Source organism: Schistocerca americana, chromosome 6, assembly GCF_021461395.2.
Source record: "Schistocerca americana isolate TAMUIC-IGC-003095 chromosome 6, iqSchAmer2.1, whole genome shotgun sequence".
In the NCBI taxonomy this organism is placed as follows: Eukaryota; Metazoa; Arthropoda; class Insecta; order Orthoptera; family Acrididae; genus Schistocerca; species Schistocerca americana.
Genome location: NC_060124.1, coordinates 320,590,475 through 320,607,529, shown reverse-complemented (window position 1 = coordinate 320,607,529; position 17,055 = coordinate 320,590,475). Strand labels below are relative to the sequence as shown.

Genomic DNA, 17,055 nt, shown 5'->3' with positions numbered 1-17,055 from the left:
AATAGGTGTTGGTACTGCTATTGTTTTACAAAAGCTTCAGCTTGGTTCCTTCTCTGGATTTATTCTACAAACTTTTTGCAATGGTTCCACATATGGAAGTAAATTTATTTAATTTTTGGTTCATGTCATGGTTATATTCGTAATTGATGTCGCATCCTAGATATTTAAAATATTTAACTTCCCCCAAGATTTAATGATTCGAGACTATTTTAGATTTTCTGACTATCTGCCACGAAATGCCATGACTTTCATTTTATCTACCGACAATGTTATGTTGTAATCTGAGGCTACCTGGTGCAACTCACTGACTCCCGTCTGGAGGTCATCTTCATTCTCTGTAATTAGAACTAGGTCTTCTGCGTGTAGAATAACATTTAGTCTATTGGCACGATCTAAAAGAATTCAATTTTTGTTTCAAAATTTTCCATTTGCTGATAACTTCATATGTATACAGGATGTTCAAAAACTACACTGATAAGCTACGAGGGGACGTAGAAGTCGTCTTCAGGAACAGTATGAGGATAGGAACCCGTTCCCGGAAACGTCATCCGAAGACGGTACAAAGTGTCGAAATTAAAGGCACCGGCGCCTGTGTAAGTATGTGTACACAGGACGATTGCACGATGATGATAAAGACTTCCAGGGATAATGGAGAAGAATAAATTCATCAATTTGAGGTAAGTGACTCTGGTCGGAAACGAAGTAGTCGAAAGTTATAAGCGAAAAACCTTCTGAAACTTCTGACGGTGGAGTATATGCACTGGTGCTATTGTTGCTAAGATTGTGGTGTAGACAACTTTCAGAGGTGGTAGTATGGACCGAGAAAAAAATGGATACTGTAAGGGTTGTGAGAACATATTCATTTCACTACAGTGAAACACCCGCCTTATTGAACAAGTATTACTTTCAAGATATGTATTGTAGAGCCCAAGTTTACTGGACATTTTTTGCTTCTTTGAGTCCATACAACCTCCACCCAAAATGTGGAACGCGGAAATTGTTGTAGAAGATCTTTCCACAGGCGCCGGCACGAATTACTTCGACGCTTTGTGGAGTCGTTGGATATTTCCGGATATTAGTTCCTAACCTCATTTTGTTCCTCAAGACACGTGCTACAGCTCCTTGAAGTTTGTCAGGTTGTTAATGTAATTTTGAAACACCCATTTCGTCTGTGTTAATCGGGTTTGTTGTTATATATTCCCATACATACAACAATTTTGATGTTTTTGCATATAGGCTTTTAATAGCATTTACAAGATGAAATGGATAGCCTCGTTCCTCCATAATATTGCACAGCATTTCAATATTCGCATTATCGACTGCTTGCTCAAAATCCACAAAAGTATGATGGGTTTTCACATCGAACTCTCGTGTCTTTTCTATAACCTGTTGCAGTGTAAAAACATTGTCAATAGTTCCTCGTCCTTTCCTGGAAACCTGATTACCCTTCAGACATTAGCTTTTCCATGATATTTTTAAATCCTGATTTCAAGATCTTGGCATTTCATTTATAGGCTGCATTCAGAAGGCTTATGTTTCGATTGTTATTACATTTATTTTTATCGTCCTTTTTAAAGATAGAAATTGCTTCGGATCTTAGCCAGTCTTTTGATACCCTCTTATTTTTCCAACATAGACTGAAAATTTGAAGAAGACTTACATGTAACAACAACTCTCTGTATTTCCACAGTTTCGTAGTAATACCATCTGAATCAGTGACTTTCCTATTTTTTTTTGTAGCTTTCAGAATTTCTGTCATTTCTTTCATATGTACAGTCTTAGACATAAAACCTGGCCGCCAGCCGGCCGCCACAGAGAGTGAGTACGAGTCGTTCACTTAAGGTGGCCAATAAAACTGACCGCCCCTGACAACTCTAAGTCCGGCCATCTGCACAATTCTGGCAACGCTGTAAGATGGGGAAGAGTCAAGAGGAAGTGTTGTCTACTTCCGAGGTGTTGTCGGATTGTGTGAGCCCGTGGTCTAAGTCGGCTCACAGCCGTGATACCGTGCGGACGGGCTCGGCGCGCCGGGCAGTGCTCCGCAGGTGGTGTTGTTTACCCGCTAGCGCGCGGTCGCGTCGTTGTATTGCCTTATAGTACCTGTACCGACCCGCCATGGCGTTCTCATATCGAAAAGCTACTATCAAACTAACGTTCAACGCATCATACACAAGACCGAAGGCCCATGAAATTGAACGGTTTCTACGAGACATCATGCACATAGAACCACAAGAACTGATAGGCATTCATCTGTCTATTGTAACCAGCACAGTGAGCCTCAAACTGATTGACGAAGCGGCCTGCAACAGATTACTCCAACGATCTGCAAACGGCTTTCGCTTCTGTCACGCAGACGGTAACGTGAGCGTGGTAGGAGTTGACCATGCTGGTCTGGGGGTGCGTACCGTGCGCATCTTTGAACTACCGTTCGAAGATCCTGCCAACCTAGTCGTTGATGCGCTACGGCCATACGGCACAGTTCTGAGCCACACAGAGGAGAAATGGAACACATTCGAAACATACCCTGTCCTTAACGGGGTACGACAAGTGCGCGTAGAACTTAAGAAGCACGTTCCATCATATATTTTCGTTGGTGGCTGCCGCGCAATTGTTATATATGATGGACAACCGAGGACCTGATCGGGCTGCGGCCAAGAGGGCCATGTTAGAACTGAGTGTCTGCAGCGCCGCCTCGTTCAGGTGCCCCGCAATGAACTTCCCCAACGATCCACTATGACCTCTCTCCCGCTAACATATGTGGAGGCGGCACGACATGATGTGATGGATGATCAAAACCTGCTACCTCCTCAAGCCGCTGCCAGCTCCGTTGGAGAGTCAGCGCCGTCGACGACGCCACAGCCCAACGGTGCAGAGGTTCCTACAGCCTCTACCCACCGCAGCGTCGTGGGCATCCAACCACCGTCACTGTCGGGATCGGACACAGGGGTTCCTAGCGACCGAGACTGTGTCGAACCCCGCCCTCCAGTGTATGTCGAATCTCGGACCCGAAAGCAAAAATCACAACAAGCAACACAAGAAGAGGCGATTGTCAGTTGAAGAACAGGACAGGGATGTGACGCCGGTGGAAGACATCGACTTCGTTGACTCGTCCACAACTGCAACGGACTCCAGTGGCATCATTCACCAGAAGGTGCCTGAAGACAAGGAACACTCTCCTAAATTTGGTGGCCCAGAAAACGAGGCGCATGGTGTCGACTCCCAAAATGTGGGCTCCTGTGAAAGCGACCAGCCACCAATGGCATCACAATCGTCTCTTGGTGATTGGGCAGACGATATGGAGGCAAATGATTCACAGCAAACATCGATATCTCCACCAGAGCCCATGGCTGACATTGAGCCCGAAGGAGTCTGCCAGTCAGGGACTCATACGGCACAGTAAAGCACAGCACTGTGGGCTTGCACCGGCACACTGCCTCCGCCACTTGATATGTCTCAGTCATACCGTGTGGGAACAGTCAATGTAAATGGTGTCCACTCCACTGTCAGGACCCGCATGTTACACGACATGATCAGAGCGGCAGACTTGGACATTGCCCTTCTCCAGGAGGTCCGTCCCGAGCTGCGTTTAGACCTATATGGCTACACCACCTACAGCCTACCCTTAGGTGATGGTGCAGGAGGAACGGCCATCCTTCTCCGAGATGGCATAGACGCGACGGACGCGACGTACTTGCCGAACGGGCGAGGCATCGCACTCACACTTGGCGCAGTGCGCCTCATTAACGTCTACGCTCCCTCCGGTAATTCGCACCGTGGTGACAGGCATGTCTTCTATTCGGAGGAGGTAGCCCCACTTTTGCAAGGCAATATGGACCATTACATAGTGGGCGGCGATTTTAACAGTGTTCTGCGGCCCGAGGACCATATACCGCATTACGTCCCATGCCCGGCTCTACAAGCATTGATACGTGACCTCGCGCTCCACGACACATGGCCCTTACATCATGGGACCCAGAGTGGATATACGCACTTTACCAGCCACTCTGCCAGTCATCTGGACCGGATATAAGTCTCGCGTGGCCTCCGCACATCAACCTGTGATGCAGAACTCTGGCCGACGGCCTTCACGGACCATCTCGCGTACATCTGCACTGTCACCTTACCTCGACAACTCACAAGACGCAGCAAGGGCCCGTGGACGCTGAACGTCTCCCTCCTTCGCGAGGAAGCGTGTCGGCGAGAAGTCACTGACACGTGGCGTCGATGTATCAGGCGCCTGCCCATGTATGCTTCCATGTTGCTGTGGTGGCTGGGATGTGTCAAACCTGCACTCCGAAAGACCTTGATGGCCTACGGGCGTGACAGATCGAACTGGTAAAGGGCAACATCGGAATTTTACTATACAGCGTTACGTGAGCTGGCGACGCAACCGCCGTCTCCCGAACGTCAGATGTCCGTACAACGCATCAAAGCTCGTCTACTCCGCATCAGGACAGAGCAGCTAGAAGGTGTCCGCATCCGTGCGCTAGTGCAAGACTGTATCCCCAACGAAACGGCATCAGTGTATCACATTGTGCGCGAGAGGCGCCACCGCAAACGTCAGCTCATTACGGCGGTAAACACGGAGGACGGCAGCCGCGCAGTGACACAAACGGACATCGCGCACACGTTTGCCAGACACTATGGGACCTTGTACATGGAAGATCCGCGAAATGTACGTGATTATGACGAGCTGTTGCACGATTTTCCCGCCCCTCGGGACGTGGCACCCGATGATAGTCTGCTGTTGCCCATTACACCCGAAGAGCTGACATCGGCCTTGGCACGTAGACCACCGAACAAGTCGCCTGGACCGGACGGTTTACCCCTGGAATTCTACCGCACTTTTTACGACCTTACGGGCGACAAGTGGCTCCAAATGTTTCAAGACCTGATCCGACCTGATTTCACTGTCCCCACAGAATTCACAGAAGGCATCTTGATCCCAGTGCCGAAACCGAATGGTGGTTGTAGGTGGCAGGACTTTCGTCCACTCACACTCCTCAACAACGACTACAAGATCTTCGCCCGTATCCTCCGCGCGCGTCTCCACACCGCTATCGGGAAAGCCATCCACACCGATCTGACATGTTTAGGTGGTGTCAGCAACATTCATACGGCGTTAGGAGCACACCGCGACGTAATTGCTTTGACGGCGGCCTGCAAAATACGAGGCGCCCTTGTCACCGTAGATTTTGACCACGCATTCGACCGCGTCAACCACGGCTTCTTACGAGCAGTTTTGCAACACATGGGCCTCTCTCCGGAGTCTGCACAGGTGGTCCTACGACTGGTCCATGGAGCGCGCTCCCGCATGATGGTCAACGGTTATCAGTCTGGTCACATTGTTGTTGGACGGTCAGTGCGACAAGGGTGCCCCCTGTCGGGTATATTATTTGCTGCAGCGCTTGAACCAGCTTTACATGGTCTACGGCAGCGATTAACTGGTATCTCCTTGCGGGTCGTGACCTTTCGTTGTGGTGCATTCGCCGATGACGTGGTGTTCCTGGCCAGATCAGAGGATGAAATGCATATGGCGCTTCAGTGGCTACGCCAGTACGGGGCGGTCGCTGGGAGCGTCATTAACGTAAAGAAGACAAAATACATGGAGGTCGGAGGGGGGCTTTCCCCCACAACGGTGGTGCCCTTTGACAAGGTGCCAGTACTCCAGTGTTTAGGAGTACAATTCTATAGCAATGTCCGCCGCACTGCGGCGGCTACGTACCGCCGGCTCCTACACCAGACACGCGCTCTGCTGCAGGACAACAAACTGCGTCGCTTGGCTATGCTCCTCAGAACACGTTATGTCAACACCTACCTTGTCTCAAAACTGAACTATTTTGCGCTTATCCTTCCCTTGACGGCTACGATGGCCGACAGATTTCAAGCAGCATATGGACATTTCATAAGCACCGGTCTGGTTTTTAAAGTCCAATACGCCACCCTGACACTGCCGCAGCGGGCGGGCGGTATCGGTTTAATTAATGTATATAACCGTGCGCGATCGCTTTATCTCAACACTATGCTTCGCAAGTGGACCTCTGCCCACGCCACTCTGACGGGCACCCTGATAGCGGCAGTGGCACCACACTCTCTGCATACCTCGGTTTCTGTAGGACACATTTCACCGGCACTCACCCACATCAATGAGTTCTTGACTGACCTCAGCTACTTACGGTCAGAACTTCCGACGACACGGAAGCCCAGCACGAAAGACTATTATCGCCTCTATCAACAGCAGCAACCTGTAAATACGGTCGCCCACAGACATCCTGCGGTTGCCTGGAACACGGAGTGGCGAGCGGTACACACGCCTTTTCTACCTACGACGGTGCGTTCATTGTGGTACGTGGTTGTGAATGGGAAGTTCGCTACTCGTCAGAGGCTACATTCCATACATCTGACAGACGATCCCTTGTGCCCGACATGCTCAGTCGTTGACTCGGATGCACACCGTCTGACTTGTGCCGCGACCAGCGAGTGCTGGTTACTGACGCAGCGCATGCTGGCGTTACTCTTGCGGCAATTGCCGGAGTCTATCTTCCCAGATGAGGTATTGCGCCCCGACGGCGTATACTTTCCATCAACCAGAACGAACGCCGTTAACTGGCTAAAAGGCATGGCCGTTTACTACATATTTTGCGATGCTCCCAAAGGCAAACTCGATTTTTGGTCCCTATTGATGACGACACATGCAGCTTTCAGCCGCCACCCGAAGTACAGAACTCGTTTCGCAAATTATTTAGGTTCATTATTTGCGGATCCTCCTGCTCACTGGGGCGTTCCGGGTATGAGACGCTGAAAATGAAGAAGAATCCTGGAGCATATTGATCCTCTATGGACGGAATAGGGGGGGAAACCCTCCCAACAGACGAGAAGACGACTCGGACGCTCGGCTACGGCAGTTGCAGGATCTTTCTTTGTAATGAAACACAAATAAATCTATAAATACAATACAAAATGAAAATTAAAAAAAAAGAAAATTCAAAATGTAGTAAAACTTAAATAAATAAAACAACATCGGCAAACCCACTACATCCCCTTCCTGATCCTTCGATCCTCGGAAAAAAAAGTGGAAACCGTCGTGCATTCTAAACTTATGGTCGCCTGTTCGCGTCCAACTGTATTTTCTTTTTTTTCTTTTTTTTTTTTTTTTACGTTTCGGCCCTCACCTAAAGTTATGAGTCTGATTGAACATCGAACATAATTCGCTTCACATTCTACCCACCAGTAACAACAAGAACTTCTACAAACAATTCCACAGGACAGCTCATGGCTCCGACGTGATCAGAACAGCTTACACTCGAGCGTTTCCTCGCTGTGCAACGGCTACCGGCCACCGGCCAGACGCCACCCGCCGCCTGAAATCCGGCGCCGTTCAGGTGAACGCGGCGCGACGCTGTCAGCGTATGTGTCAACTGTCATTTTCGAATTTGAAGCTCTAGTTATCATCTTACAGTTAAGCATTGGATTTTGCATACCTGAAAATCATGAACTACGGTTAAGCATTGTAAAATTGAGTCGCAAGTGGAAAAAGGTGTATTATCTGCAACACGATATATACTTTTGGTATAACAGAGGGGTGAATGCAGAGGAGACAGCTAGCAAGATTTGACTGTGTGTGGAGCGAGTGCTTTTGGGAAAAATACGCCAAAAAAGATATTCTTGTTTCAACAAAGATCGTTCTGGCATGAATGATTTTCCACATTAAGGAAGTCTCGACTACTGATATATGTGATGGTTTACCACTTAACCATGATGCGACATTTGCATTCAACAGGAAAAGTTCAGAAGTCCGGTGTAGGAGTACTGCCTGCTCTAATTCGAAACAAAAATCACCGGAGTGACTATTACTGAACGTCATCAGGTCGCTCATTGAGCATTCCTATGCAGTACTGTTACTGGTAACGAGTTATGATGCCTTTACCGTTAACTTTCTAAGCAGAAATGAAAGGCTGAGCCCCACCAAAAGACAAACTCGAGCAAAGGGTAGTGTGAACATAATAGTTTACATCTGATGGCACCAAAAATGTGTTTTGGGCTACGAATTCTGCTCCAAGAAGTGTGTGCATCACAGCAGGAATTTGTTGCCAACAACTGAGACACCTTTTGGTCGCAGTGTATGAAAATCGACCGACAAAACTACATAACCTGTCCTACTGTACGATAACGCACTATGTTGATTTGAGAAACAAAACTATGCAGGAGATTGATAGGAAAGTCGTCTTTCAAGCACTTGTATTGATAGGGAAGTCATCTCTCAAGCAGTTGTCCCTCTCGTCATATACTCGTAGAATTTTACGTTTCCCGCTCTTGATCGATCAACCGTCAAGAGAATTCATTTCTAGACGAAAATACTCTTCAAACCACACTGGTTTAATAACATCGTTGGAAGCAGTAGGTTTCCACGGGCGTGGAATTTGTAAACTACTTTAGCATTGTCAGATTGTTTTAGATATCGAGAAAGAAAATTCTGCTGCTGATTAATTTCTCTTTGATGATTACTGTTGCGTTCAGTAAACTAATGGAAAACGCAATTAAAATATTCACTGTACTAACACAAATTAAATTCAGCTCACTGCAGAAACATCACGACGGCAGTCTATCATAATAAAGCATCAAGTATCTGTAAGACGATTGCGCCTATTTTAACACTAATTAGTAGGATATTACCGACTTTTGACTTCAAAAAGGTCTGTATTTACTTCATTTTCTGTACCATTCCCCAGTATTATGAAAATGTGGTAGTTCATAGATAAAATTATGTATTCACAACAAAACGTATAATAACGGGTTCTTTTGCCTGTCGGAATACTCATATGGAAATTATCAGAGTGTACTTGCTAGAACGCTCAACTACCTTAATAACACGTCATTCTGGATCGAATACAACTCGGAAAGTGTCGTAAATTGGAAAGTGTCGTAAATTTGACGTTTCCGTCCATCTCCTGACGTCTTACTGAATGAAGTCTGAACTGCACGCACAGCTGTCTTGCCTGCCGCATGGATTCTGTGAAATGTTGTGGCAGTTGGCAGTCATTGCTGAATACAGACATGTGCAAATATCCTCACTGCTCTAGGGAAACTCGCCTTTGTTGCATTTTTCCCATACTGTAATTAGCACAATAACATAAGGCTTAGTCTGCTGAAGAACTTGATGCCCACAAGTCCTTAAATAAGAATCTCCGAGCGGTAGTAATGCATGAAAAGAAACATATTGTTGGACAAAAAAATGGACAGCACCCTGATTTTTGCTTTTCCCATAGCGCCTACGATAAGAATCTGGTGTCATATTATGCTTCAGAACCCTAAACTGTTTATTTTTACTTTATACTAAAACAAAAGCTATGATATGAGATGAGGAAATGACTTATATGCTTCCAGGAATTTTAGTTTTTCGTGTTTATTTTCTCACTTCATAATAAAACAAGGGCGTTGTTATGAGAAGAGGAAATGAAATATACGCTTCCAAAACATAATATTTCCTTATGTGCTACTACTGCGTGCATGGAAGCTCTGCAGTTAATTTTTGCGTCTTAGATAAATTTTGGTATCATCTCACATTACTTTGTGAGAATGTTCCCATATTTTTGTGATTCAAATAGAGTGGACATTTCATCACTGGTAAATATTCTGATGATACCCGTTGCAATTCCTCCATGGATCATGTGAGTAGAGTCTCACGTTTGCTACTATAAGAACATGGAGGTAGTGATGTCCGCTCACTGCAATCTGTGCCATGGTGATTTCTTTCTGTTTATGGCGAAGTGTCTGCTGCAGTGTCCACGCTCAGCCAACATAAACAAATCGCGGCAGCATTGGGCACTGCTAGTAGCTGCACTTACTCTAATGTTAATAGTATTGATTCAGATTGCGCGTAAACACGAAATCACACACACACACACACACACACACACACACACACACACACACACACACAAACAGTCATTGATTCCAGTGAGGGTGACGACTACTGTGTGTTGAACAACATTTGCTCCAATCAATTCCTCAGTTGGCGTCGAGTGGATGAGATTTTTCAATTACCTTGCATTGCAAGAATTGTAAGGAGGAGACTGAAAAGAAATGGATTTGTATGCTAAAGAGCTGCGACAAAACAAAACTTGACCGATTATCAGATAATTGCCCACATGGGTATTGTGGACAAGTATACTTTTAGTAACCAACCCACCCACCATCATTACCTAAGATGTATCGAAGGCGTAGGGGCATTGATTTCATTAAGTCATCGATAGTGTAGCGTCTTGGTTTACTTCCCACCATACGTTTTCTATATTCGTCCAAAGGTTGCTTGCATTTGTAGGTCCACATGACAATGACCTTGTTACCTCTGCCCACATATTCTCTATCTGGTTGATGTTCGGTGATCGTGTAACAAACGACAACAGATTGATCCTCTCTTGGCCCTGGAACCAATCTTGCACTGCTCTGGTATGATAGATTGGGCACTGTTCCTGTAAATAAACTGTTCTCTCGTTACTTCATATATTTATATTCAAATAACGTATTTGTAATAAGCACATTGTATTAGTATTTTCCATAGTGTTTAAGGATTCAGGCCCTGTCATAGATAAGTGATCGAGATTCAACAGTCCGATTAAGAATGTGGTTTACCCAGTCTATCGTGTATGATGAGAGCCGTAGTCGGATATCCACATTAAGACTAACTGGCTGATTCCGATTAGAACGATCTGGTATCGAAATGAAATTACAGAAATCGGAAAATTTGAACGTCTGCAATGCAACAATGATGGCACATAATTCCTTTGATGGAGTAACATTTAGCAACCGTCTAAGAAAAAGTGAGAAATATGTCCACTAGCAGCAATGCAACGTAATTATAACCCACATTTATGCGATGGAAATATTGAATCGAACAATACACGTCTACTTCAGTGATGGGAAGATACACCATATCCGATTTGCTGATGACATGATGATGATGATGATGATGATTATGGTAATCCTGTGTGGCGGATAGGGGAAAGCCTCCCACATATGGGTGGTAGCGAGGAAATCAAATACTTGGGCTGAACCAAATACTATCACAATTCTAAACGGCTACTCTATCCGTTGAAAACAAAATCCAGACACGTCTTGACTGAAAATCGCCGGTACTCTGGTCACCGTCTGTTAGCTCAATGAGCTCAGCTGAAAATATTTTCTTCCAAAAGGCTTCAGCACCCTCTGGTCCTGTCTGGTCCTGGTATCACCCAGGCCATACCAATGAAACAGAAACAAATATGAACTGTTCAAGCAAAGTCAACTTTACCCCAGGTGGTACACAACCCGCCCGTCGAAAGGCGGCAGCTGGATTTTCGCATTCTGGGGAGTCCAGGATAGCACGGCAGAGAATATCGGAGATCTCTGGTAAATTTCCCTACAAGCAGAAAACATGCATTTACAAACTAAACATCGATACATTGATCCAAACACGAAAACTATATAATCTCACATAGAAAAACGACCGACAAAAAATTCTCATGCTTGCTCTTCGAGAACAAAGACTAACTGACTTGCATTACGGGAACCATCGCATCTTGAAGAGCAAAACACAACAAAAGATAGCGAAATGCGCACCAATCTTCAGCATGGCATTTCTCGAACACAGATCTATCATCACCTCTGTCAAAGAAATCACACCCATCAACAATTGACTTATGACTATGCTCATTCAGAGCCCCAATAAAAAATATACACTCATCAATGCACATGCCCAGACGAATATCGAAAATAAGAAAAACACCGAAAATGTCGAAAAATTCTGTAACACACTCGAAAAACTATGAGCAAAATTCACCAAGAGACATGAAAATACTAATCTACATCTACATTTATACTCCGCAAGCCACCCAGTGGTGTGTGGCGTAAGGCACTTTACGTGACACTGTCTTTACCTCCCTTTCCTCCCAGCCCGCATCTCGTGGTCGTGCGGTAGCGTTCTCGCTTCCCACGCCCGGGTTCCCGGGTTCGATTCCCGGCGGGGTCAGGGATTTTCTCTGCCTCGTGATGGCTGGGTGTTGTGTGCTGTCCTTAGGTTAGTTAGGTTTAAGTACACTCCTGGAAATTGAAATAAGAACACCGTGAATTCATTGTCCCAGGAAGGGGAAACTTTATTGACACATTCCTGGGGTCAGATACATCACATGATCACACTGACAGAACCACAGGCACATAGACACAGGCAACAGAGCATGCACAATGTCGGCACTAGTACAGTGTATATCCACCTTTCGCAGCAATGCAGGCAGCTATTCTCCCATGGAGACGATCGTAGAGATGCTGGATGTAGTCCTGTGGAACGGCTTGCCATGCCATTTCCACCTGGCGCCTCAGTTGGACCAGCGTTCGTGCTGGACGTGCAGACCGCGTGAGACGACGCTTCATCCAGTCCCAAACATGCTCAATGGGGGACAGATCCGGAGATCTTGCTGGCCAGGGTAGTTGACTTACACCTTCTAGAGCACGTTGGGTGGCACGGGATACATGCGGACGTGCATTGTCCTGTTGGAACAGCAAGTTCCCTTGCCGGTCTAGGAATGGTAGAACGATGGGTTCGATGACGATTTGGATGTACCGTGCACTATTCAGTGTCCCCTCGACTATCACCAGTGGTGTACGGCCAGTGTAGGAGATCGCTCCCCACACCATGATGCCGGGTGTTGGCCCTGTGTGCCTCGGTCGTATGCAGTCCTGATTGTGGCGCTCACCTGCACGGCGCCAAACTCGCATACGACCATCATTGGCACCAAGGCAGAAGCGACTCTCATCGCTGAAGACGACACGTCTCCATTCGTCCCTCCATTCACGCCTGTCGCGACACCACTGGAGGTGGGCTGCACGATGTTGGGGCGTGAGCGGAAGACGGCCTAACGGTGTGCGGAACCGTAGCCCAGCTTCATGGAGACGGTTGCGAATGGTCCTCGCCGATACCCCAGGAGCAAAGGTGTCCCTAATTTGCTGGGAAGTGGCGGTGCGGTCCCCTACGGCACTGCGTAGGATCCTACGGTCTTGGCGTGCATCCGTGCGTCGCTGCGGTCCGGTCCCAGGTCGACGGGCACGTGCACCTTCCGCCGACCACTGGCGACAACATCGATGTACTGTGGAGACCTCACGCCCCACGTGCTGAGCAATTCGGCTGTACGTCCACCCGGCCTCCTGCATGCCCACTATACGCCCTCGCTCAAAGTCCGTCAACTGCACATACGGTTCACGTCCACGCTGTCGCGGCATGCTACCAGTGTTAAAGACTGCGATGGAGCTCCGTATGCCACGGCAAACTGGCTGACACTGACGGCGGCGGTGCACAAATGCTGCGCAGCTAGCGCCATTCGACGGCCAACACCGCGGTTCCTGGTGTGTCCGCTGTGCCGTGCGTGTGATCATTGCTTGTACAGCCTTCTCGCAGTGTCCGGAGCAAGTATGGTGGGTCTGACACACCGGTGTCAATGTGTTCTTTTTTCCATTTCCAGGAGTGTAGTTCTAAGTTCTAGGGGACTGATGACCATCGATGTTAAGTCCCATAGTGCTCAGATCCATTTGAACCTCCCTTTCCTGTTCCAGTCGCGTATGGTTCGCGGGAAGAACGACTGCCGGAAAGCCTCCGTGCGCGCTCGAATCTCTCTAATTTTACATTCGTGATCTCCTCGGGAGGTATAAGTAGGGGGAAGCAATATATTCGATACCCCATCCAGAAACGCACCCTCTCGAAACCTGGACAGCAAGCTACACCGCGATGCAGAGCGCCTCTCTTTCAGTCTTTCCGACTTGAGTTTGCTAAACATCTCCGTAACGCTATCACGCCTACCAAATAACCCTGTGACGAAACGCGCCGCGCCGCGCCGTTGCACCCGCCTTACCAACAATTAATTTTATATGATCATTCTACTTCAAATCGTTCCGCACGCATACTCCCAGATATTTTACAGAAGTAACTGCTACCAGTGTTTGTTCTGCTAACATATAATGATACAATAAAGGATCCTTCTTTCTATGAATTCGCAATACATTACATTTATCTACGTTAAGGGTCAGTTGCCACTCCCTGCACCAAGTGCCTATCCGCTGCAGATCTTCCTGCATTTCGCTACAATTTGCTAATGCTGCAACTTCTCTGTATACTACAGCATCATCCGCGAAAAGCCGCATGGAACATCCGACACTATTTACTAGGTCATTTATATATATTGTGAAAAGCAATGGTCCCATAACACTCCCCTGTGGCACGCCAAAGGTTACTGTAACGTCTGTAGACGTCTCTCCATTGAGAATAATATGCTGTGTTCTGTTTGCTAAAAACTGTTCAATCCAGCCACACAGCTGATCTGATATTCCGTAGGCTCTTTATTCGTTTATCAGGCGACAGTGCGGAACTGTATCGGACGCCTTCCGGAAGTCAAGGAAAATGGCATCTACCTGGGAGCCTGTATCTAATATTTTCTAGATCTCATGAGCAAATAAAGCGAGTTGGGTCTCACACGATCGCTGTTTCCAGAATCCATGTTGATTCCTACAGAGTAGATTCCGGGTTTCCAGAAATGACATGATACGCGAGCAGAAATCATGTTCTAAAATTCTACAACAGATCGATGCCAGAGATATAGGTCTATAGTTTTGCGCATCTGCTCGACGGCCCTTCTTGAAGACTGGGACTACCTGTGCTCTTTTCCAATCATTTGAAACCTTCCGTTCCTCTAGAGACTTGCGGTACACGGCTGTTATAAGGGAGGCAAGTTCTTTCGCGTACTCTGTGTAGAATCGAATTGGTATCCCGTCAGGTCCAGTGGACTTTCCTCTGTTGGGTGATTTTAGTTGCTTTTCTATTCCTTGGACACTTATTTCGATGTCAGCCATTTTTTCGTTTGTGCGAGGATTTAGAGAAGGAACTGCAATGCGGTCTTCCTCTGTAACACAGCTTGAGAGACTTCAACTCTGTATTTGGGACAGAAAACCCCTATAGAAAAATCATTGGTACAAATTCAACACACCGAAACACTTACACCAACGGCATATGTCTGACTGACATTTGCCAGCAATTCAACCTCAAAATGTTGTCTACCCACTTTAGGAAAAAAAACAGTTCTCAGGTAACATGCTTGGCTACCAGGTGCAAGCTGCTTTCGTTCGCCTTTCGAGACTCGCTTGGAAGCCAGATTTTTAATTCTTTTGTAGCAGAGCTACAAGCAGGCAGATACAAACTCAATAAGGGAATTGTAAGACAACGCTCGAGCAAAATTCGTCTTGCTACTTTTAGTACCTCTTAGTGTCAGAGAGAAAACCTTATGGTACTGCAAACTTCATAATGCCACTTTTGTTTTCAGCCGACATATTTTTTGTTGTGAATACATAATTTTATCTATGAACTACCACATTTTCATAATACTGGGGAATGGTACAGAAAATGAAGTAAATACAGACCTTTTTGAAGTCAAAAGTCGGTAATATCCTACTAATTAGTGTTAAAATAGGCGCAATCGTCTTACAGATACTTGATGCTTTATTATGATAGACTGCCGTCGTGATGTTTCTGCAGTGAGCTGAATTTAATTTGTGTTAGTACAGTGAATATTTTAATTGCGTTTTCCATTAGTTTACTGAACGCAACAGTAATCATCAAAGAGAAATTAATCAGCAGCAGAATTTTCTTTCTCGATATCTAAAACAATCTGACAATGCTAAAGTAGTTTACAAATTCCACGCCCGTGGAAACCTACTGCTTCCAACGATGTTATTAAACCAGTGTGGTTTGAAGAGTATTTTCGTCTAGAAATGAATTCTCTTGACGGTTGATCGATCAAGAGCGGGAAACGTAAAATTCTACGAGTATATGACGAGAGGGACAACTGCTTGAGAGATGACTTCCCTATCAATACAAGTGCTTGAAAGACGACTTTCCTATCAATCTCCTGCATAGTTTTGTTTCTCAAATCAACATAGTGCGTTATCGTACAGTAGGACAGGTTATGTAGTTTTGTCGGTCGATTTTCATACACTGCGACCAAAAGGTGTCTCAGTTGTTGGCAACAAATTCCTGCTGTGATGCACACACTTCTTGGAGCAGAATTCGTAGCCCAAAACACATTTTTGGTGCCATCAGATGTAAACTATTATGTTCACACTACCCTTTGCTCGAGTTTGTCTTTTGGTGGGGCTCAGCCTTTCATTTCTGCTTAGAAAGTTAACGGTAAAGGCATCATAACTCGTTACCAGTAACAGTACTGCATAGGAATGCTCAATGAGCGACCTGATGACGTTCAGTAATAGTCACTCCGGTGATTTTTGTTTCGAATTAGAGCAGGCAGTACTCCTACGCCGGACTTCTGAACTTTTCCTGTTGAATGCAAATGTCGCATCATGGTTAAGTGGTAAACCATCACATATATCAGTAGTCGAGACTTCCTTAATGTGGAAAATCATTCATGCCAGAACGATCTTTGTTGAAACAAGAATATCTTTTTTGGCGTATTTTTCCCAAAAGCACTCGCTCCACACACAGTCAAATCTTGCTAGCTGTCTCCTCTGCATTCACCCCTCTGTTATACCAAAAGTATATATCGTGTTGCAGATAATACACCTTTTTCCACTTGCGACTCAATTTTACAATGCTTAACCGTAGTTCATGATTTTCAGGTATGCAAAATCCAATGCTTAACTGTAAGATGATAACTAGAGCTTCAAATTCGAAAATGACAGTTGACACATACGCTGACAGCGTCGCGCCGCGTTCACCTGAACGGCGCCGGATTTCAGGCGGCGGGTGGCGTCTGGCCGGTGGCCGGTAGCCGTTGCACAGCGAGGAAACGCTCGAGTGTAAGCTGTTCTGATCACGTCGGAGCCATGAGCTGTCCTGCGGAATTGTTTGTAGAAGTTCTTGTTGTTACTGGTGGGTAGAATGTGAAGCGAATTATGATCGATGTTCAATCAGACTCATAACTTTAGGTGAGGGCCGAAACGTAAAAAAAAAAAAAAAAAAAAAAAAAAAAAAAAAAAAAAAAAAAAAAGAAAAGAAAATACAGTTGGACGCGAACAGGCGACCAT

At 46.1% G+C, this 17,055-nt stretch overlaps 1 protein-coding gene across 3 annotated transcripts in view; it reads right to left on the bottom strand.

Annotated features, from left to right (window-relative positions):
- Positions 1-17,055, bottom strand: part of LOC124619612 (sodium-coupled monocarboxylate transporter 1-like) — a 212,021-nt gene that overhangs the window by 84,202 nt on the left and 110,764 nt on the right. The gene's annotated exons all lie outside the window — the stretch shown is intronic.